The sequence below is a fragment of the Macrobrachium nipponense genome, chromosome 4, assembly GCF_015104395.2.
Source record: "Macrobrachium nipponense isolate FS-2020 chromosome 4, ASM1510439v2, whole genome shotgun sequence".
NCBI lineage: Eukaryota > Metazoa > Arthropoda > Malacostraca > Decapoda > Palaemonidae > Macrobrachium > Macrobrachium nipponense.
The window spans coordinates 89,581,949-89,603,251 of NC_061100.1; the positions used below are offsets into that span (position 1 = coordinate 89,581,949).

At 37.6% G+C, this 21,303-nt stretch overlaps 1 pseudogene; it reads left to right on the top strand.

The window, feature by feature from the left end:
- Positions 1-5,389: 5,389 nt before the first annotated feature.
- Positions 5,390-21,303, top strand: part of LOC135211437 (fibrocystin-L-like) — a 106,146-nt pseudogene continuing 90,232 nt past the window's right edge.

The following is a 21,303-nucleotide window of genomic DNA, read 5'->3' on the forward strand; positions in this document are numbered from 1 at the left end:
TGGCCTAGTAAAGATAGGATATCATCGGTACATGGTACTGGGAATCTGTCAGGGATTGTTTCTTCATTTAAACGACGAAAATCTACGCATATCCGCCAAGTTCGATCTTTTTTCGGTACTACTATTAACGGAAAATTATAAGGGCTGTTTGATTTCCTAATGACTCCTTCCTTTAACATTTTACCTACTTCCTCTGTTATCTCATTCTGAAATTTCATAGGAAGTCGGTACGAAGGTACATAGATTACTTTCTGTTTGTCCTTGAGCCTGATTTGATGCTCGATGACATCCGTTTTTCCTAAGGTTCCATCCGTAGTGGAAAAAACATCATGATATTTAGTTAACAGATTCAAAAATTTCTGCTGAATTCCTTCTTCTTGAATGTCCTGATTGATTTTGTTCTTTATAGATTGCAAAAGGGTTTCATCCGCGACTGATTGAGCGTGATTTATCTCAGCTACGGTAAGAATGCGATGTTTATAAACTTCGGCATCCAAGATATGTTGATTTTTGTGGATTACTAAAGTGGTATTCAAATGATTACAGACTTCGATGTTACATTGTTGTTGTGAGCCGACTGTATAAACGGCTTGTGTGACGGATAATCCGTGTGTTTTCAGAGTTTCGGAAAGGATTAATTTGTTTCAGATCCTGGCAAGGTTCTCTTTACACGCACTAATATATTTGAAGTTACGTAGGCTCGAGAGTTTGCGTGCAAGCTGATATTACGGGTGAGCGAGAGTTCTGTTGGGTTGCCTGTATTATTGGTTTCATGAGACAGGTGATTGGTTCCGTAATGTAAGTGACAACTCTGCCTGTCTCTTTATTATCTAAAACTGATTTTAGGGTATTAGAAGACCTATAGAATTTCCCTTTGATATACACGCCGTGTTTTGCAGGTGCTAAGATAATATTTTGAGTGCCCATAGACGGGTATCCGATAATTACTGCGGGATACATATTAATGTTTTGTACAACGACAAAGGTATCAGCAAACGTGCGCTTACCGACCTTGTACTGTACATGAGTTACGCCCACAACATTTAATTCATTATTCCAATGCCTGAGAGCCTTATTCCGGACTTTTCTATAGGGAAATTTGAAAGAGTAAATGATGAGTCCTTAAATCCATTATATTACGTGACTACCAGAATCAAAAGAACAAAGTGAATGAACGTTATGGTCCCAAATTTACTGCATGTAAGGTTGGTCGCAACTCGTTTTGACTAATAATTGCATGAATTTGTTGCAAATCTACGGGAACCTGCACAGATTTTTTTTCTTTGATTCGGCCGTGTGTTTCATAGGAAAATCAATTGTCTCACAATGATCTGATAAATGATTAAACTGATTATTTGATACAAAAGATGTTGATATTGATGACCCAACATCGCCCTCTCCCCCCTTGGAGTGAACTACGTGGTATTTGTTTTGTTTATCACACCCTGAAATTCGCCTGCCCTTGCGAGTTCTGGCTAAGACGGCCCAGGAACAGAGGTACCTGAAGCACGATTTGTTTGTTTCTGCTTGTGCAGAATTTCCGTTTGGTTGTTTTCTTCTTATAGTACTGAGGACTTCTTTTTATTTGCACTAGCAACTGGTTGCGTGTTTGTAGCATTTTGCTGTTGATTCCTCGAGTAGCAACGGTTATATGAATGAGTTGAACTATTGTGTATTGAACAAAAAACGCGTCCGACAGTCTGAAATCATGTGACCTGGTCGTTTACAGTTATAACAAACCATCCCTGCAACTTGATTATTATTATGTACCACATTTACTTGTTGTGGCTTGTTCTCATTTTTTGCAAAAACTTGAATGAGCGAAGGATCTAGGTCGGTACATTTAGACATGTGTTTTTTGATTTGTTTATACACATCTAATTCCGTACTGTCGGGCTGCAATTTTTATCAAAACACCGTACTAACGCTTCAGGCTAACATTACAGTGATAGACGTAAGGTAGATCAAACGGATAAAATCTTTCACTTTGATTTTAGCACCCGCAACCCACCCGGAGTTACTTAAACTATCCTGATATTCATTTAGCCGGTCGGCAATTAGCGCCGCCCGCTCGACAACATTGAGCTGAGTCATGGAGGCCTGGTTAAGGATATTTCTCAATGCCAACACTACATCTAAAGCCTCTTCACCCCCATACACGGCACGTAATCTAATTTTGAACTCGTCCCATGTAAGCGCTTCTTGGAAAGAAACCCCCCTTAGATACGCACTTGCGTCGCCTTTCGCAAAGTCAACGAAGCTCTTGGCCTCCTGTAATTGTACTGCTGGGTCTGTGATGCTTTTTGCATTTAAATGAGCGTCTACAGATGAGATCCATGCCTCAACATTTTGAGGCAGGAACCCATGACCCGACCTGAAAAGGGACAATCGCTGACCTCGCGCTAACGAGAGTCACCACGTTGGGGTTGCCAGCCGGAGTAGTTGCCATTTCGGCTTTCACTTTTTTCTTATCACTTCTATTCCTTGCAATCCTATCAAAATATCTATAAGAGTACACTCGACCACTACGTAAACGCATAAGCAATGTACTGTATAAGTGTGTTATAATAATAGGAAAAATCCCCCAAAAGATACAAAAATACAGATAATATGATAAAATATTATACGGAGAATTCTGCAAGAAATGTTAATGACAACAGAAAAGAAAAAAAAAATTAATCTGCGGGTGAGAACCTCGTAGTTGAAGATTGGTTCTGTAATGAAGGAAGATTAATATGGCGAACAACTCACCCCCAGATACTGGACGATCGACTCTTGATGAACAACACTTCACTGAGGAAAAGACCTGAATAGATAAAAATGGTACTTAGCTCCAGATTATATTGCGAAGGATTGTTGACATGGGATGACGTCTCAGTTCCTGTCCACGTCTCGCGTCGGAAGTCGTGATGACGTCACGGCCTTCTCTCGGTGCACGATGCGCGGGGAAGTCCAAGATTGATGACGTCACAGCCTCCGTCCTTGCTAGATCGGGTGATGTTCCCTGTGTTTGTTTTCTTCTTTCCGTTGATGTTCGATGCTGCCCTCGTCCGGTGTAGATTCTCGAAGATAAGTGACAACAGTTGCTCAAACGTCAGTGTTAAATGCTTGTATTCCTCTCGATGAAGGACATAGTTGCGTCTTCATAAACTGTTGCGTTGATTGAAGATCCCGTTTCCTCTGTTTAGTTTGATGTTGAAGGTGGAAGTTAGTTCTTGTAGACCTTCGGTCGGCTGATATGGGTCTTGTTAATTATGTTCTTCGTTTATACGCTGCCACCACTTCTAATGTCTTATCGCTTGGCGATAGACTTTTTGTTCTTTCCTTACGACTGTCATTCGTAAGTAATTTTTGGTTCCTCTCATCTCCCTTGGATATCTTAGTAGAGAGGTTCTTCCTTGACTAGAGGAGATGATTCAAACAGGCAAGTTGACAAGATAACAACTTTATTCTGTAAACCCATACTATGGAGATGCAGCTCGGTCGGACGACCGATATGTTTGATCGTTGGCGTGGAACTGCCATTCTCAAGCATCGCGTCGATAGCGGAACATTAGCTATCTCAGCAATTCATATAAAAACACATACGTAGTCTGCCGGCTCGGAAGTTACAAGTTTCCGGCGTAGGTTAACAGGTCAACCGCTTCCCATGGAAGTTGTTGTGCAAAGTTATCATAACATAAAAATGTTGACAAAGCTTAGAGCTAGATCAGGCTACTGCAGACAGTGCATAGCGTAATCTAGGTCTGCTTTGGCACGTAGAACCCTCCTAATGCCATGACCCCAGGTCATTGGTTTATATTTACAGATCTTGTAAATATATAATAATGTAATTATTACATATATATATGGCACAACGGACGTATGAAACTAAAGGGATGTTGGTGATACTAATGATGGCTAAAAAAAGAAACGCAAGGCTCAAGTCTCAAGCAACATGCTTCACAGAGAGATAGGTCTCAGTGGATAATCAAATTTATGAAAAATTTGGAGCCTGGCTGCTCCTTTTCTCCGACATTGTTCGTAAAGCATTAAACTACTTGATCTCACTGTTTATGTTTTTGTCACCCAAGGATCCGTTATTAGGGTCCTTTGTCACCTCAGATTTTGAAGTTTACTATAGTGGCGTAAAGCACAGATCAGTTCCTTAGTTCAGCGATTTTCACAGCCCACAATTTCAAATGCTTGGGAATCAAAGCAATCAAGGTTTGGGGAGGGTCACCCCCGCTAATTTTGCAGTGTATTAGCACGGGATATCAAAAATATCATTGAAAGGTTGTCACCAAATAGGTCCATGTACTACTGCTGTGTCTAAGCAAAGTCACAAAGGACTATACTGGTTGGATGAGAAGCGATCTGAATACCTCGTTAACCAATAGGTCTTGTAGCCCAGGGGTAAGTCTTCCGCAGCTTCATGATCAGACATTTGAAGTAGTCATAGTGGTGGAGGTCGTTCATGTTTCCTGTTTTAAATCACTGATGGAGAGACCATTTTGGAGTTTTCTTGCTGCGAGTCATAATAGTATTCAAGATTAAAATATACTTTTAGTAGCATAAGTCTTAAAATGGAGAGACAATCCACAGTTGTGTAACTGCACAAACATATTTATAAATATGTTTGTGCAGTTTAAAAATAGAACTATAGTGAGAGCTTTCGAGAATATGTTCCCCTTTTCGAAACGGGAATCGTACAGATTCTCGAAAGCTCTTATTATAGTTTTTCTTCAAATTTATTGGTGCAGTTATATATAGTTGTGGATGTGTTTCTCCCGTAATCAAGATTTCAGGTTATGTCTCCTATACAAAGGTATTTTATTTCAACACTTTGTAGACATCGGGTTAAATTCACATTGAAGGTAACAAGATTATTCGAAATATCTAAAATGATATTCAGAGGTTCCTGCCCGCGATATGACGAACAGTATTAATATGTAACCTGAACCTCTGCCTGATGATGAACGTTTGTTTCTTCTGCAATGCAGGAGGCCATCTTGTGTTTGACGGAGAGGCCAACGAGGAGATCGTGCTGAGGGCGGAGTACATTTTAATTGTGGAAGGAGGCTCCTTAAACGTAGGTACAGAAAAGGAACCTTTTATGGGCCAGGCCACCATAGAGCTGCACGGAAATTCACGATCAATAGAGCTGCCAATATTTGGATCAAAGGTAAGTTTGCTGGCAAGCGCAGTTTATTTGTTTGATGGACTTCAATAATAGAAAATTTTTAGGAGGCTTCAAATAACTACTGCGTTCAAATTAGGAATTTTTCTGTACGACTGATCCCGTTTTGAAAGCAGCAGACTCTCTGCGCGCAGTACTAATTTGATTTCACATTTGGACAGGAGGGTAAACTGAGCGTTATATTGTATGGTAAGAATTTTTATTGTTATGATGATGGAAACAGTTTTAACGAACGAAGTGGTATTGAGTTTAGGGAACAATACGCCACAGTTAATGCGTTACATTGACAATTTTTCTTACATATATTAACTGATAAAACTTAATGCTACAAAAGATACCTTTGAGTATAAGAAAAACTTCGTATTTTGAAGATTGCTTTCGTGAAAATCGATCAAATTTCAGTGCAGTTCAGCAGGATTTAGTTAGGGCACTGGAAGTCTAAACAAGCTGCACACGATTGAAATAGATATCATCTTTCTGTAGGTTTTAGCTGTCCGAAACGGTCTTTAGACCTACATGGGGAGCCAGTTCCAATAACTTGGACGCACTTGGCTACCACAGCTTCAGCTGGCGCTAAGAACATCACCTTGAAACAGCAGGTGACGTGGAAGGCTGGGGACAAGATAGTTATTGCTTCTACGGGGAGAAGGTATGGCAGAAAATGACATAAAATGGACTGCCGCTTATTTGTTGTTATTCTAACTTTGATATATTCGAATATCTATCCAAACAGTTGAATATTCATAGGAAGGGAGAATTTGTTATCAGGTGTTCACAACCTTACCTGATGTTCAACCAATAGCTATAGTTTTCTGATGATCAGCTGTGAGAATAGTGAATCATTTTTTAAATTTTTGTATCATAAGTTTGCAATTGCTCTGCTGATATTTCACGTCAGACATACTTTTTCTAGCCGTAATGCAAGAGGATGACATATCTGTGGTTTTAATGCCTTTTCCATTTTATCGAGCAAATCGGAAGTATTTCCCTGTCACACAGCTATTCAGTAAAAGTGAATAAGTGATGATGAATAACCTTCCTATTTATTCATGCTTAAATTTTGTAAATATTAATTTATTCATTATTCACAAAGAAAGGTAACAACGTCTTTCATAGTTAAAATCTGTTTTGTTCTGTCATTTCTCCTTCCTATCTTTCCCGTAGGTGGCTAATGCCAACAGTGCGGTGCACTGTAGGCACTACTTAAGGTTCTTTGCAGCGTGCCTTCGACCCCCAGCTGCAACCTCTTTCATTCCTTTTACTGTACTCCGTTTATATTCTCCTTCTTCCATCTTACTTTCTCCCTCCTGTTACACCTTTCAACCCTCCTTCACTCTCAATTTTCCTTTCAGGGCTAAATGACCTCATAGGTCCCAGCGCTTGGCCTTGGGCATAAATCTTATGCTCCTACTACCCTTCCTTTCCTTTGCTCAATTTATTAAATATATTTTTAGATTTACGAAGAACGAAAACGAGGAGAGAACCATCGCCTCAGTGTCCGAGGACGGTCTCACCCTCGAGCTGTCCCAGTCTCTCGATTACGAGCACATTTCCATCGAGCAGACGATCGCAGGACGGCGGATCGAGACCAGAGCCGAGGTTGGACTGCTGACCCGGAACGTGAAGATCAGAGGGGCCGTCAACGAAGATTTCGTGGAAGATGTGGCAGCCTGTGCCCAGTCTTTCAATCCAGGTAGGAATTTCAGTGGCAAAGGGCGGACTCGGTTGCCCGGCCGAGAGAGAGAGAGAGAGAGAGAGAGAGAGAGTTAGCAGTGCTATTGGCCTGTGGCGGCTTTATGCCAGCACTGTCTTTTGCTTTGACGAGCATCCCACAAAACAAAAACCAGCTAACTTGGAGAGATGAAAGTTCTGATAGAATTAATGTGGAAACGAACAAACAGAGCAGGAGGCCCTGTAAGGAGGTAGTGCCGTCAATGCACCTCATGCGGTGCACTGTAGGCATTACTGAAGGTTCTTTGCAGCGCCCCTTCGGCCCCTAGCTGCAACTACTTTCATTCCTTTTGCTGTACCTCTAACCATATTATCTTTCTTCCATCTTGCTTTTCACCCTTTCCTAACAATTGATTCACTGTGCAACTGCGAGGTTTTCCTTCTGTTACACCTTTCAAACCTTTTCTCTGTCGATTTTCGTTTCAGCGCTGAATGGCCTTAGTTGCCCCAGGGCTGGGCATTATGGCTAAAACCTATAAATCATCAATCAATCAATTAGTCAATCACAGTGCAAGAGCAAATGGTGCCAAGAGCCATTTTTTTGTTAGCTTTTGACGGCCTTTGTTATCCAGGTTACAGCGGTGTTAGCTAATGGTTACAGATGTATAGAAATGTCCATGTATTAATCAAACTCTCCTTATTAAAGGATTTAGAAATTTCACTGTTTAGTATGAAAAATACGAAACTATTATTTTAGGAATGTTTCGATTGTCAATATATCAAGGAAGAATGACTGGGAGGAAGCACAGTAGTCTTGATACATTCTTAATACATTCCTAAACGATTATTAACTTGGAACAGACCTTCATTTGATGTAGACTGTGATGTCCCTAAGAGCTCCGAGATCGAAAAAGTCAAGAGGAGCCCAACCACGATATAGTAATGACAAGGTAGTCCCGCTCTAGCGGCGAATTTGGGGCTCATTTGCGCGTGTGATTTTGTGACGTCACTCAAACCGGTCAAAGCGGACTCATGATTAAATCAGTAAGTTGTCACTCCGACTGGTTTGCGTGACGTCATAGTTATGGTCGGTTACATTACAATACACCGGACTTGCGCATGGGGCTACCTATTGTTTCTATAACGTGAGTGCTACAGACAAAAGGCAGTTTTCGCACTCAGCTCTCTGTTACTTTCATGACGGTTTTGAGACTTTTGCCATGATTTCCCTAGTAGAGAGGTAGTGCCGTAAGTGCACATCATGTGGTGCACTGTAGGCATTGCTTAAGGTTCTTTGCAGCGTCCCTTCGGCCCCTGCTGCAACTCCTTTCGTTCCTTTTACTGTACCCGATTTCATATTCTCTTTCTTCCATCTTACTTTCCACCCTCTCCTAACAATTAAATCATAGTGCAACTGCTTTGAGGTTTTCTTCCTGTTATGCCTTTCAAGCCCTTTATTGTCATTTTCCGTTTCAGCGCTGAATGACCTCATAGATCGCAGTGCTTGGCCTTTGGCCTGACTTCTATATTAAATTCAATTTGCATTTAATTTTCATTCAGACCAGTTCGCGACGCAGCAATGCTTCCGAGGAAAATTCGGCAAAGAAACCACCGGAGACATGTTCGGAGCCACCGTCATGCTTTGCGCGAAGTCTCCCAACGAAGATCTTGTTCAAGGTCGCATCGAGTACGTCGAAGTTACAGAGGCTGGGCAGGTGAGGGGCTCACTGTCTGTCGTTGCCCTTCTGAATTTGATGAAATAATGGAATAAATAATTTCTTTTGCATATCTTTGTTTATATATATATATATATATATATATATATATATATACTACATATATATATATACATATACATATACATATATATATATATACATATATATATAAATTATTTTATATACATACATATATTTAGATGTGTGTGCATGAATTTTCATCATATCACCGTGATTCATATAAAGCATTAAGCTACAAATGTCCTTAAAATACCAGTTCCCTCTACCTCGGAATTAATATATTTGCATATATTATGTTAACCAAACGGGAATTTTTTAGTTAATAATAATTTCCTTTCTCTTGTGGAATCGAAACGCGCGGACAGAGGAGAAATCAGGACTTCAGTGACGTTACCTGATTTCTCCTTTGTGCTCTGGGTCGAATCCAAGAGAGGACGAAATTATTATTATAATAAAAAAAAATTCCGTTCGGTAATCATATATAAAAATATATTAATTCCGAGGTAGTGCGAATTGGATATTAAAGGACTTTTGTATTTCGTGATCAAGTTATTCATATATATATATATATATATATATATATATATATATATATATATATATATATATATACGTACTATATAGTGTACACTATTTTTGTCACATGCTCCGTAACATTTTTGCAATCACAAGCATTAAGCTACAAATGTCATTTGATATCAAATTCACTCAGCTTCGGAATAAGCACCGAAGGAGAACTTACGATGATTAGCCGGGATTCGGGGACGCCGGTTGGACTCGAACCTTCGAATGCTTTGGGAACAACGACTTTTCAGAGTTTATTCTGGTATTTGTAGATTAATGCTTGTGAATATATATATATATATATATATATATATATATATATATATATATATATATATATATATGTATGTATGTATGTATGATATATATATATATATATATATATATATATATATATATATATATATACGTATATATATATATATAATTTTTGGTCGTAGAAATAAGGTTAAAAATGACTGAATAAAAAAAAAAAAAGTCACCACGGGAAAGTGGCAAGCATTCATTATTAGCCAAGTATAACGGAGGTCTATAGCAGTCAATGTTAACTTGTATCCTTCGTCAATGGGCGAGAGTCATAGTGGGCTATATAATAGGGTATATAATATATATATATATAGGTATGATATATAGTATATTATATATATATATATATGGCTATATACATAAGTTGTCAATCATTTTTATCACGTCAAGATGTATTTCCGCACGCAGGGTTGTTTTCAACTTTTTTTTTTTTAGCACCAATTTTTATATATAGGCCGATTCGGCTGATAAGAGAATTATGCTTTACATTCATTATGTAATATCATCATATATTCGACTATTCTAACTGAATCCATATATATATCTCCGATAGGCTTTCCAGCTAGGCCGATACCCACTTCATTTTCATTTAGTGGGGAACGTCAGCGACTCGTACATCCGGGGATGTGCCGTTCATCGCACGTCAACCCCGGCCATCACGATGCATGCTGTCAGCGGCTTACTGGTCGAGAAGAACGTCGTCTACAACAACATGGGTCACGCTATCTTCACGGAGGACGGCGTCGAGCAGAACAACATCATCCAGTACAACCTGGCTGTTTACACCCGATCTTCTTCTTCCCTCCTGAATGTGGACGTCACTCCCGCCTCGTTCTGGGTGAACAGATCTTGTTGATTGTGTGGACTGAGGCTTCATCAGAAGACTATATGGCATTTCTCTTCAAGTTAATAGAAATATTGGAAATCGATAGTCTTCGTGCTTACAAAATCTAATTGTGTCATATCAGATGCAAACCAGGTGTAGGGCAATAAGAAAGCGATGAATTGAAAATGAAAGGAATCGTGAATAATAACATTCTCTCTCTCTCTTCCGCTGTCACCACAGATTGTCAACCAAACAACGTTGTGAGGCACAACGCAGCGGCAGGGTCAACCCACTTTCTGGGGCATTGGTACAGAATGGAGAGAAATCCCTCCGGACCGTCTGCCACGTCTGACTACTGTCCTAATAACGCCCCCATGGGCACCTTCCTTAATAACACGGCCCATTCAGTGGGAAGGTGAGAGTACTCGTACGAATTTATTTTTTTTTTTTTTCTTGTTAAAGTTGAAAGGCTAACTGTCGTATTTCATTTATGTGCGTAAGACGTAATTCTGTTTATGTTATTTTGATTCCCTTGTTTGCTATCGAAGTTACGATTGTTTTTCTCTATTATATATATATATATATATATATATATATATATATATATATATATATATATATATATATATATATATATATATGAGTAATTATCACATCACCGTGATTCATTTAAATTATTGTAGCTGCAAATGTCCTACTATATCTAATTCGCTCTACCTCGGAAATTAATATATTTTCATATATGTAAACCGAAGGCGAATTTTTTAGTTGATCGGTAGCTCGAATGATTGATTATATATATAATAGATCATATATTATTATATTATAGTATATATATAATATAATATATATAAATAGAAAAAAGTGTTCAGTCTAGGGTAGTTCGTTCTGTGGAGAGAACAACAGTTTGACAAGCTGTTGAATAGCGTGTATGGTGCATGATTCGGAAAAGTTGTTGGATCTTTCAGTCTATAAAGCAGATATTGTTGGGAAGTGTTTCGTAGACGGGATTCTTTACAGTTCAGCTGTTAAAGAATGAATTTGGCAGTCATATCTGATTTGTTGTTGACTCTTCAGTGATTCTTTTTTACTAGGGCAGTTGCAAATCTGAATTCAGAGAAGTGGAAACTTACTCATAAGAACATTGACACTGATGGCTGCCCTATAACAAGGACCACCATTAGGAGATGAAGGGAATCTGGGAACAATGTAGTTCGTAAATCTGAGTCGGAAGCAGGAGTGAAAGCCTCTCGATGCGGATTATGCTTGATGCAACGTGGCTGCAGGTCTCTGGGACTTTCTCTTGATCTACAACATTTAAAACGAATCAACTTGACCAAACACATGTTCTAATCTAAATTTTGTCGACAATGGAACTTTTAAAAAATGTTTATGACAATTTTCATTTTCAGTCAGTTTACGTCTGTTCTCGTCGATATTAAAGTTATGTGCTTTTGTACAACTAGTGTAGCCTTAAAGATGGTCGTGGATTCATGGCTGAAACGACTTTAAGATTCAAATAGATGGAGCAACAGAACAACAGTATTTTCCCTTCCTAGGATTAGCCTTGAAGAAGTACAGTAATGGAGATAGGCTGAGAGTTCCCAGAGAGTTATAGATGTCACGTGTTTGTGCACTGGCATTTGATATGTACACACACAAATACACACACACACACACACACACACACACACATATATATATCTATATATAATCTATATATATATATATATATATATATATATATATATATATTATGTGTTTGAGAGAGTGAGAGTACGCTTATGCTTTTATGAGTATACGTACGTATCTAGGTTTATTTTCATATAGAATTATTTTTTATTTTCAGATACGGACTGTGGGTGTTTTCCAAGGATGGCTATGAACCTAGATCTGGCAGGTGTGGTGGGAATTTGGTGGTAAGCCAGCATGATTATCATATAAAGTTCTTTTTAACTATTTTCAGCAAGGTTTCTTTTTCTCTCTTCTTGAGGGAAAGCTATAATATCATCACCAATGACTTTAATTAATTAGGCATGCCATATAATATATATATATATATATATTATATATATATACTATATCTAATATATATATATATAATAATAATAATAATAATAATAATAATAATAATAATAATAATAATATGGGCTGAGTAAAAAAAGTTCAGAGCTATATTCATTAAGGTTTTTATTACCTCTCCTAATCTTGTAAAAAACTCCCAAGTCTCTCACTATATCTCCGTGTTCCTTTGTTCCATAGGCTGCTCTCAGAAATGCTTGTAATTCGGTCCATGACCAATATTTTGTGTATTGAAAACTACGGCAGCGGAAAGCTAAATCACCTTTCTTGAAATTTAACGAGGCTGTTGCTTCTGTGAACGCCTCTGCGTCATTTTTAAGTAGTTATTCACTCCCTCAATAAAAATTTGCACTGACTGGGACAGAGTGTCCTTAACAATGTCCCGAAAATGGCAAACTTACGCACTTCTACCCTTAATCTTATGCAACAAAGTATGATCACTGTTACCTGCTTCGGCCATTTTGCTTCTTTAGAGGGATCTATCATTCAGGATTCGTCCGACCTCAATAAACATCAATATATTTATCCCCACACAAACCACCAACACAAAAGTCATAATGTATCATTCACCAATAAAAAAAAATTGCATGCACCAATTCCGAATAAACCGCTATTCCCAAGTAAATATCTCTCAACTCTACGGGAGGAGATCTCCACAATCATTTCACGGCCTAGGTTATCAGCTGATCAGATGTGTCATGCAACCAACAGAAAACGGGGAGACGAGAGAGAGAGAGAATATTGAGAGACGGATCCTCGCTTCTCCCTCGGTACTTACCTGATCTTTGTATTAAATCGTTGGCCAGCCGCTTCCTCATAACACTTACATGGAAACAACGTCGTGCCTATGCATGGCACTTAACAGCAAAAAATAAATAAATAAATAAATAAATAAAAATAAAATTATCACTTGTGAGCAAATTGTTGACATAAAAAAGGTAATAATAAATGAAAATCTTTAACACTTACGTCCTCATTAAGGAACTGCACCTAAACACGTGGAGTCGTTTGCTCCCGCATTAGAGCTTTTTTTTATATAATATATATATATATATATATATATATATATATATATATATATATATATATATATATTATATTTATATATATATATAAAACTATTTCCTATATCTACTCATCCCCTAACTTCTCTATAATCCCCATTCTCTCCAGAAAAGTAATCTATAGGCCTAATTGCCCTTTACTGCTGCCACCACTGATATGGGTGTCAAAATTACCCCATTTAACTAAAAGGAGAGAATTCCTATCTGATAGCGTGACCTACCTTTGTCGATTCTCATAGCCTGCCATCCCTGTAGTTAAGTGAAAGTCAATCTTTGGCGAATTCAAACTCTATACAAAATAGAACCTTCATTTCCCAAAATAACTAACATGAAAAATGAAATAAAATGAATTAAAGAAATCCCAAAAGAATCATTAAAACACCATTATTCTTCTTCGTAATCATGAATTAAAGGATCCCAAAAATCATTAAAGCACCATTACTGCCCTGCATCACCACATTGGACAGAACTATCCCTGCTGTCAAAATAACTCTATGGGTCTCTAACGAATAAATGTCATATTAAAGTCTAGAAATAAAGTAACCACAATTATCAGACACTGGAAAAAACCCAAGAAATTAAATGGATAAATGTCTTATAAATCATTTTGCATTTCCCCTTTCTAGGAGCTGGATTCAGTCACTGTACAAGTTTTATCATAGTCTTACTTTCACTTTACCTTCTGATGGATCTTCTAGAGCCTTCCAGTTTTCAGGTCACCACTGACAGAGTCTTGTCTAATGAACTGATAAGGTCCCATACGGGGTTATATCTGATCTCCTTTTTGCCTTCACGGACATATGCACTTACACCTACTAATGGACATACGAATGCATGCACGCTAATAGACGTACGAATGTAAGCACGTTAATGTCTTTTCTGTTCCGATGTACGTGCGTTTTCCATTTCACGTGAACTCTCGACCTCTGACGTCACAGTCATTTGTGCGCCTGCGATCTCCCTGGTGCTATCTGTATGTTAATCAAATTTGTCCTGTGTGCGTGTCTAAGAAATTCGCTGTTTTGCACATGTCTCAAACACTAACACTCGAGGTTGGCCTATTTTCATCTCCAACTGCCTGTCACTCGCTATCGACCTCATTTTGATTTATTGATTATATATCATATACTATGTCTAGTGCTCTTTCCCATTACATATATAATTCCTTTACAATCGTGATGTCGCTATTAGATATTTAGGAATGATTATGATGATGCATACATACATATATATATATATATATATATATATATATATATATATATATATATATATATCATATATATAATACTTTCATAGCAGACGTTTGCTACACCAAAGTGGTAGAGTTCTGTTGTCCGCCATATTTTTTTTTTTAAGAAATCACCTCAGTCACTTGATTCCTATGGTATATTCGTGGCCAGGTTGCAGCGTGGCGTGGCTTCACAGCCTGGCGATGCGAGCGAGGGGCCGAAATAGTGACGGGGATGAGCCTTCAGTTCCGCAATTTTGTGGTCCTGGACAACGAGAAAGCCGGGCTGGAGATGGTTCAGATGTCGGGAGGTTTTGGAGAAACATTTGGATCTGGTACGAATTATTCTTTTTTATGTCTTCTCTCCACTCCTTCATTTTTATCATAGTACATTCTTCTTGTATGCTGGTCCGCTGGCATGCTAGTTACCAAGGTCTAGAGAGTATAGGTAGTTACTGTTGTGGAATGCCATTCAGATGTCGTGGGTTCGCGTCTCCCCCCACAGGGCAATGAAGAGTCACTGGCTCTGTATCATGATCAGTGACTACTGTAGTGTGGGATCTGCGCTGGGGCATGCTTTGGAAGCTGTCATTTCAAATCAGTGGCCCCTGTTTCCTTGTTCCGTGTGAATGGATTTCATCTAATGAAAAAGTAATGATGATTAGTACATTTATTGTATCCTTGTTTATGGATAGAGAAGGAAAACGTAGTTTTTTTTAAAGCTTACGGTTTATTCATAGATGCTGAACTAAGCAAAATGAGTCGCCGACCGTTGAGGGAAACAGTGCAAAAACGTACAAAGTACAGCACAACAACAGGCATCCCAGACGCAGTATGCGTTCACTGGAAAGGCCTCTACGGTGAATGGCAAAGACTATGACATTATACACACTCATTCGTCTTTGTTGATAACTAGCCAAGTCATCCATCAGGGCTGACACGGTGCTCAGGTAGTGTTACGAAATATAAATGATTACAAAGACAGCTTAGGGGAATTAAAATCATTAATTAGAAATTATTCGTGACAAGATTACCCTTGGATGTGATTTAAACATTACTAACAAAAAAAAAAATCTAAGCACCTTTCCCAGCAAACAGGCAGATTCTAATGATTGATTCTTGATTCTCATCATTGAATATTTTGCCATGCCTTCAGTAAACCCATCTTTTCCTCAACTACAAAACTAGGAGTGTTCGATTCGCTCGTCGTGGGATACTCGAAGCTAACCCAGGAGGGATGCAGCGTGGGGATGCACGGCATCGTTGCTCCGAAGATGAACTCTTTCAACGTGAAGAACGTCACCTTCGTCAATTACGACGGAGGGAGCTGCTCCGCCCTGTCTGGGTGCTCCCAGTGCAGGGACAAGCAGGGAGGCTTCAGAGCGCAGGTCAAAGGCCTGACTTTTGAAAATTCCCCTAACAAGGTAATTTCAATAAGGGCCCCTCTGCATGGGACAAAATGCTGTGGCTTTTGGGAATTTCTTTGTTTGTTTTAATGGGCCTCTTAGCAAAAGAATTGAAGTGCTAGATTACAGATAGTATACACACACACACACACACACACACACACACGCACACACACACACACACACACACACACATATATATATATATATATATATATATATATATATATATATATATATATATGTTTGAGTGTGGTGTAACCTTAGAAAGTAAGTACCAACATACTAATTCCAAAATCTTGACTTCTGTACGGTGTATACTTTTCTTTATGTACATATTTAAAGATAAATGATAACACTATGCGTATTGCCTTACAGGTGAGCTTTAAATGGCAACACGAAACCGTCTGGATTGATGCTGATGGATCCCTGAGTGGCTCGGCCGAGAAAAGCATTGTTCCGTCCATGGGCATCTTGCCTCCTGAGGGCGCCAGAAGAATGTCACGGGATTTCCGTCAAATTCAGAAGTAAGATGGATCATGGATACTCTTATCTCTCCCTGTCTGTTTGTCAGTTTGTTTGTATATATATATATATATTATATATGTATATAAATTTTACACACACATTTTATATATATATATATATATATATATATATATATGTATGTATGTATGTATGTATGTATGGATATATATATATATATATATATATATATATATACATATATATATATATATATATATATATATATATATATATATATATATATATATATATATATATATATATGTATGTATGTATGTATGTGTGTGTGTGTATGTGATAATAACTGATTCACTAAAATTTGGAACGTGATGTATATATAAATAAAAGTAAAGCCACGAAGGAAAGTGAATCAATGGAATACTGCGAGAACTTTCGACTCAACGTCCTTTACTTAGCAGAATGACATACATAAGAAAATAAGCATACAAGGAAGGGCCGTATAAATGACAGAGAGGGTTTATAAAGGGAAATAAGTACCTAGAATCCAACACCTGGAGAATTAGTAACCTTCCCAAACATGAGGGGTACAATTTAAGAGGTTTACAAAAAGATTATGTCTCCCTGTATAATTTAAAGGATTATACAGGGTGGCGACTGACCACATGCACAATATTTTCTTTAACAATAAAACATTTTTCGCAAGGTAAATGTATTAAAATGATATATCAAACATTCATATACAAAGAAAATAACTATATGGGAATTAATTTGTATTAAGTCTGTGATTGAATCTTTAAAGTCATTCTTAAACATGTTACACATACAAGGGTCTGAATAATACAGGCCAGAACTAACATTAAAATCACAATTGGAAGTAAGTTGTATAATGGCAGTTTAAAGATTTCGTTACAAGTCATCATTTATTCTTATAATTACTGAACTGTCAATCCAATTTATGCTGTGGTCATTTTCACTTGATTGAATAATTACTGCATTGTATGTTTGCCCAGTTTTGACAGGATATTTATGTTGTTTAATTCTTACTTCTAAATCCTTGCTAGGTTGGCCGATACAAAAGGAGGGGTAGTCCAAACATGGAATTTTACATTTTGTGTTGTTGATTTCCTTGGGGGCATTTTTTTATTAGCATTGCTTTTAGTGTGTTATTATGGGAAAAATAAGGTTGACCTTAAAATATTTTAACAATGACTTTATGGTTTCAGAACTGCTAAAAAAACATTCTCAGCTTGCCTTATTTTAAAGGTTTTGAAACCATAAAATCATTGTTACAATCTTTTAAGGCCAACCTCGCTTTTGTCTATAATAACAAACTTAAAAGAATGCTAATAAAAATGGCCCCAATGAAATCAATAACAACATTTAAAATTCTATGTTTGGCCACTCCCTCCTTTTATATCAGCCAATCTAGCAAGGATTTAGAAGTAAAAATTAAAGAGCATAAATATTTTGTCAAAACTGGGCAAACATACAATGCAATAATAATTCATTCAAGCGAAAATGACCACCACATAAAATGGATTGGGATTTCAGTAATTGCAAGATCAAAAGATGTCTTGTCACGAAATCTTTTAAAATCTGCCATTATACAGCTTACTTCCAATTGTGATTTTGATGTTAGGTTTGGCCCGTATTATTTAGACCCTTGTATATGTAACATGTTTAAGAATGACTTTAAAGATACTATCACAGACTTAAATATAAATAAGTAGACTTATAGATATTTTCTTTGGATATATATATATTTAATACATTTAATATATTATTGTTTACCAAAGAAAAAAATTGTGTATGAGGTTAGTTGCCACCCTGTAATAATCCTTTAAATGTCTTGTCCCTGTTTCTGAGCAGTTGGACATAATCTCTTCGTAAACCTCTTCAATTGTACCCCTGATTTTTGGGAAGGTTACTCATTCTCCAGGTGTGTCGGATTCTGGGTACTTCATTCCCTTTATAATCCCTATCTGTCATTTATACGACCCTTCCTCGTACACTCATTTTCTTAGTATGTCAGTCTGCTGGTAAAGGACGCTCAGTTGAAAGATCTCGCAGCACTTCATTGTTCCATGCACTTTCCTTCGTGGCTTTTACGTTTGCATATATATATATATATATATATATATATATATATATATATATATATATATATATATATATATATATATATATATTACCGAGATATTGACCCTTGGGATAAATACTAGAAAAAAATGAACCAATCTCTTAAAATGATTCGCATAACTACCGTTGCCTCTAAAAGGAGCCAACACCCATCTCTCTCTCTCTCTCTCTCTCTCTCTCTCTCTCTCTCTCTCTCTCTCTCTCTCTGAGCTACACTAACGTGGGGTCAATAGCAAACCCATTATTTCTAAAATATATACTTTATTAATAAATCAAACAGAATGACTAAGGCTCAATCAGATGAATGGAATAACCATTAATCAAATATTAAAATCATCCACAAGATGTAGGCACTATGTCGGTAACCATACTAATTAAATTTCCACATCATGAAAGTCAAATAAGCCTAAAATGCGGTAAGCCATTATTCACTGTCAAAGCTCCCTGTATTCTGAGCATTCTGTGACCTCTCACTGATACAGCTGAGAGATACAAAGAGAAGAAGAAAAAAAAAAAACTTTTAAAATAGGCGCAGAAACAGATGGTTATGGGATTTCCTATGTTACATACATAATGATTCAGGAAAATTCAAAAGTGCAAAAAAAAATAAATAAATAAATAAAATGAAAGGAACCCAGAGTACATGTCACAAGAAATGGTACAAAAAAATCAGTACACACAAGAAAAATGGTAATGTCCAGTTGGGCTTTGGAAACAAAAGTCAAAATCACTCTCCTCACTGGCAACCAAGAAGAGCCCAAACCACAAGTCTTCTACAGTGCTGGACATATTACCCACCTTACTATAGTAGATTCACATCAACCGTGCATTTGATGTCTAGGCCAGTCCCTTACGACGCTCCTGATTGGCTATTGATAAGCCAATCAAGGGGCTGAAAACTCTGTCTCTCTTGAGAGTTCACATGGGTAGGTTCTATGTTCCACCTCTCCTGAGGGATACGTCTTTCAGGAGAGGTGGAACATACATTCTGCCTGTGTGAACTCTCTCGAGAGACTGTGAGTTTCCAGCCCTGTGATTGGCTTATCAACAGCCAATCAGGAGCGTCGTAAGGGACTGGCCTAGACATTAAATGCACGGTTGATGTGAATTTACTATAGCAACCAGGAAGAGTCCAAACCACAAGTCTTCTACAGGGCAGATCTTATGCACTGATAAATGAATGACCTGTCTCAAAGAGTAAAACCTACCCTTCACTGCTTCCTTCCGCCCATCGGAACTAACTCACACACAAATCTTCTGCTCGGAACACACCCATTAACAACTTCTGTTGTGGGGAAGTTCCGTGACATACCTAGGGTCAATGTTCAAGGTGACCCGAGCCAGTTAGATTTCACCAGCAAAGAATGTTCCTTTTGTCTCCGCGAGAGTCAGTGCTGATGGCTGACTTCGTGAGCACTGACAGATATCTTTGTAAGCCTGACGCTTAGTTCTTTTTCAGCTCACAAGACCTCCGAGGCGAAAAATGATTTACAGAATTTACACACACACACACACAGATATATATATATATATATATATATATATATATATACACACATATATATATATAATATATATATTATATATGTATGTAATATAATATATATATATATATATATATATATATATATATATGCAGATGTACCAATTCGCGAATTTCTCTAGGGAACATAGGTATAAACGCATTATTCGCGTAAAATTCGCAGTATATTTCACTGAAAAATATTCACTAATTACTGTATTTCTATCATTTTCACGACTTAATGCACTTTTGTGATAAAAATATAAAAGACTCAGGTATAAGAATTTCTAGATGGGTTTTCAGTGAATTTTAGGCAGTTTTATGTATTTCTCGAGGGCTTTTAAGTAATCGCGAATCTTAGCTATTCTCGGGGGTTTGTGGTACACATCCTCGGCAAATACTGAAGGTCAACTTTATATATAATCTGGATATTCATTCTCTCTCTCTCTCTTTTTAAGACTTGCAAGGAAATGCCATTAAAATCATGAGTGATATCTTGCCAAAAGCATCTTTGCCAACGACTATTTAGCATTCTAAAGTGATCCTTGCCATGCTTCAAGTATGACTAACCCTTCGTGATCTCTTAGCGATTTTTTATATCATATTTCTCCTCAAATTTGCGATTTCTTTCCGTTTATGATACCAACAATTCTATTATGATAATTTCCATTCCTGTAACCTTACATATTTCCTTATTTGTTGTTTCAACAGGTTCCAGGTGCCTTATGTTCAAGAGACCTCAAGTTCCTGAGAGTGACGGTAAACGGAGGCTCCGTACAGCCAGATTCCCTGAGGTACAAAGACCTGATCATCACCAGTCCTTACGGCAATGTGTCGGTTCCTTATCGGAACAAGAGGTTAACGTACAGCGGTTGGATGGCCCTGCTCTTCTCCCGGGAGAAGTTCAGATTTAAGTTTGATGATGTGGAACAGGTCAGTATTCAACCTTCTTCTTTGTCTCAGGCTTTATCCATTTCTTTATGGGGTCACTTTTACCAATCAGCATTCTTGGCCTTCCTCTGCCTAAAGAATGCATCCTGACTTCTGAAGGACTTCTTGAACCTTTCTCCCGCATGTCTTTTGCT